At 43.6% G+C, this 4140-nt stretch overlaps 1 protein-coding gene across 3 annotated transcripts in view; it reads left to right on the top strand.

The window, feature by feature from the left end:
• Positions 1–4140, top strand: part of LDB2 (LIM domain binding 2) — a 602558-nt gene that overhangs the window by 513220 nt on the left and 85198 nt on the right. The window lies entirely within an intron of this gene.

The raw sequence follows: 4140 nt of genomic DNA, 5'->3' as shown, positions 1-4140 counted from the left end.
ATGCATTTGAGTTACAGTGTTTGAGAAGAATATTCATGGTACCATGTACTGCCAGAAGAACAAATAAATCTGTGTTGGAAGAAGTGCAACCAGAATGCTCTTTAGAATCCAAGATGGCTAGACTTCATATCTCGTACTTTGGATATAAGGAGGATTGCGTCCCTGGAGGAAGAATCATGCTTGGTAAAGTGGAGGGTAGTGAAAAAGAGGGAGACCTCCAACTAGATGGATTTGCAGAATGGCAGCAGCAGTGAACTGAAGCATAGTAGCAATGGTGAGGATGGCTCAGGGCCAGGCAGTGTTTTGTTCTGTTGTACATAGGGTTGCTATGGGTCAGAAATTGCTGGACAGCACCTAACAGCAATAACATCATGCCAGAGAACTGGGTTTGATCCCCAGCCTAGTTATCTCATGTACAGCCACTAACCATGAATCCACAGAGGCTTGTGTGTTGTCATAATGCCAAACAGGTTTCAGTGAAGCCACTAGACTAGTAAGTAAGTTCTGGTAATCTACTTCTGAAAATCAGCCAATGAAAACCCTAGGCATCACAATGTCCCATAGACAACTTGGAGATGGCTCATGACTAGTTGGCATTTAATTTCGTGGCGCATAGGGATGGGGGTCACCATGAGTCAGGGGCCAACTCAATGGCAAGTCACAATAAAGACAACTTTCAAAATCTGTAGGCTTCTGTCTGCTCCTTTGTTGTTGTTTTTAAGTGCCATGGAGTCAGTTCTAACACATAGTGACCTTGTATAGGGTTTCCAAGGCTAGGTTGGTAAGTTTGAACCACCGATCTTGCAATTCACACTAACCTTGCAAACCCAGTGCTTGTCCTACAGCACCACACCAGGAATATGCATTTAGGTTTCACAGAAATGAGTTTTGAGACTGCACTTTTAATTTCCCAACAGAATGAAGATTCTTGTTGCTGTTCAATTCTCCAGAACATTGGTCCCTGCATGTCGCCTCCACTGATAGAGACAGGACAATAACACAGTGCCTGGAAGAGTTGGACAATTAGCTTCAGAAAATGACCCCCAGCAGGAAGGGATGAAGCAGGCCTCTAAGAGTATGTGTGAAGCAGTAAGGGCATTTGGAAGTCGGCCAAGATTTTTAGTTTTTATGTCTTTAAGGCTTTGACTCCCAGCCCAGATCTTTTCCTTGGTCTAATGACATAAGGAGGGGTTGCACTCAAACAACCTCACCTACCTAAACACCAAGTCTAGCCTGTGGGCAGAATCCCTGCTTAGCCTTCAAGATGGACCAGTGGTCATGCTTGTTGGTGATGTGCAGGCCAGGGCCTGGGAAAACTTTTCCTGAGTTCACAACACCAGCTAAGAGAGGCAGAAACCACACCAGCAAATCCTGAGGGCCTCTCAAGTGTCTGAAAATTCTAGACCACCAAGAGCTTATGGCAAACAAACAAGCTCACTGCCATCAAGTCTAGTGCAACCCATGGAAACCCTATGGGATGAGAGTAGAATCATTGAGGTCCCCAGATGGTAAAACCTTTAAGGTAGCCAACTGCCACATCTTTCTCCCAAGGAGTGGCTGATCGTTTTGAACTGCCAACCTTGAGGTTAGCAGCCCAATGCTTAACCCACAGTGCCACCACAACTCCTTTGCTACAGTTTGTGATAAATTGAGAACATGAGAGTGACAACTTTAAATTTTTATAGTTGTTGGACATGGCTGGGACATTGGAGGGTATGACTGCGAAGCACACCCCTTGTGTCATCGGAATGTAGACCAGGTCAGGAGTGCGGGAATTTTTGTGGCAAGTGGTGTGGAGGGTGAACAGCCTACAGTTCAAGTGCTAGAAGAGCACACGTTAATCGGCACAAAGTGCTGTGATTGGAATCAGATTCAGAAGCAAAATTTGGGTTCTCCAGGAACTTTCCCAAATAATGAACATCATGATAAAACCTTTAGTTATTGAGATGCATGCAAATGTTCCCAATCAAACAGCTAGATAGGTATTTGTTCTTGTTAAGTGCCATTGAGTTGATTCCAACTCATAGTGACCCTGTATAGGGTTTCCAAGGAACAACTGGTGGGTTTGAACTGCTGACCTTGTGGTTCACAGTCCTCCAGTATTGATAGCTGTTGGTTATTAAGTGCTATTGAATCATTTCCAACTCATAGCACCCCTGTATAGGGTTTCCGAGGAGCGGCTGGTTAGCTTAAACCACCAGCCTTGTGGTTCAAACTGACCTTGCAGTCCAGCACATTCACCTGCAGTGCTATTACTTTGATGCTTTAGAGGAAAGGTAGTATTACTATCAGCTTATCAGCTCTTCTTCAGAGCACAGACCATCAGAAGGGAGGCTCAGACCACTTTGGAGCCACGGGGATGGTCACACACAGAATGATTCAAACCAGAATTCCTGACACGTGTGTGGGGAGAAAGCATTACATAAGGTGACATGTTAAGGGAAGTATGGCAGTTAACTGTGGAAAATGGGAAATCATGACAACATCCAGCCAAAGTAAAATAAATGGTACCTTCCAGTCCATTCTGACTTATAGTGCGTCCACGTAAGGGTAGAACTGCCCCATGGGGTTTCCTAGGCTAGCGTCTACACCACTGGAAAGTGTTGTAGAAATGATGACTAAGGTATGCTTCACCCAAGTCATCGTCTTTTCAAATGACGGCTTCTAAAAGTTCTTGAAAAGATGCTAGTATTTTTTCATTGCATTTTGCCATGAGCTTTTTGAATAGGAAAGCTAAACAGTGAGAAACAAAGATAAAAGGAAAGTTGATTCATTTGACTTGTGGTGTTAGCAAAAAATATGTAATGTATCATAAACTGAACTGCCAGAAGAGCCAACAAGTCAGTCTTAGAAGAAACCAAACCTGTGCTCCTTAGAAGGACGGATGGCAAGAGGTTTTGCCACCTTGTGTTGAACATTTCATCAGGAAAGTCCAATCACTAGCAAAGTATGTTGGGTTTGGTAAAACAGAGGGCCAGAGACAATGAGGGAATGCCGTAATGAGATGTACAGACACAACAACCACAACAACGAACTCACACTTACCAGCCATCATGAAGATGATGCAGGACTGGACAATGCTTTCTTCTGTTGTGTTGTTTTTATTAAGTGTTGTTGAGTTAATTCCTAGCAACCTGTATAGGGTTTCCAAGAAGCAGCTGATAGGTTTGAATTGCCTACCTTGTGGTTCGAAGTCCAGTGCCGATCCTGCAGTGCCACCTCAGAAATCTGTTATACATACTAGTAAAGTGTTATCAGTTGGAGCTGGCTCCAAATTTTGAGAGTATTGTATTGTTTTGATAACCCAGGCTGTAGGACTCACCCTTATCCTTTCAGTACATGACTATTTTATGAGCACCTTTTGTGTACCTGGGTCTACTTTGATCTCTAGTTAGTGGTGGTGGTGGTGTGCCATGGAGTCAGTTCCAACTCATAGCCACCCTGTAGAGGGTTTCTGAGACTGTAAATCTTTGTGGGAGAAGAAAGCCTCATCTTTGGCCTGCAAAGTGGCTGGTAGATTTGAACTGCTGCCCTTTCAGTTAGTAGCTCAATCCTTGAGTAATAATGCTACATTACCAGATCTCCTTTCTAGCTAGTAGAGTCCCTATATGATACTCTTTACTTCTGGATGCATGACAATCTCACATGGCTGTCTCTGATCTCATCAAAATTTCCTCTTGGCATGCTAAGACTGGAAGTTTTTCTAAGAAGGCCATCTAATCCTGCCACCTTCTCATGTTTTGTGACTACTTTTAGAAAAACTTCAGTTGTGTCAAGGATCTCATTGGAAAACCTTTTGCCTAAGAACAGAAGTCTTGCCAATTTCTTGTGTTTCTCAAGAATGTCCTGTGCATATAGGAGCATGCACTGCTTTAGAATGCGCACACTCTTACTGGTTGAATTATTGTTGTTATGAAGTGACATCGAGTCAGTTTGAACCCATAGCCACCCTGTATGGGGTTTCCAAGGAGCAGCTGGTGAGCTTGAACTGCTAATCTTGTAGTTCAAATGGCTTTGCAGTCTGGGGCATTAATCCACGGCGCCACACCAGGACTCCATGGTGAATACAGTTGAGCAATAATGTTCCTTAGTAAAAGCAGCAGAAGTATACCATAGAGAGGCATATTAGTCCAGATATGC

The sequence above is a fragment of the Chrysochloris asiatica genome, unplaced genomic scaffold (genome assembly GCF_000296735.1).
Source record: "Chrysochloris asiatica unplaced genomic scaffold, ChrAsi1.0 scaffold00200, whole genome shotgun sequence".
NCBI lineage: Eukaryota > Metazoa > Chordata > Mammalia > Afrosoricida > Chrysochloridae > Chrysochloris > Chrysochloris asiatica.
The sequence above is the reverse complement of the archived record's forward strand: the minus strand, read 5'-3'. Positions and strand labels throughout refer to the sequence as shown.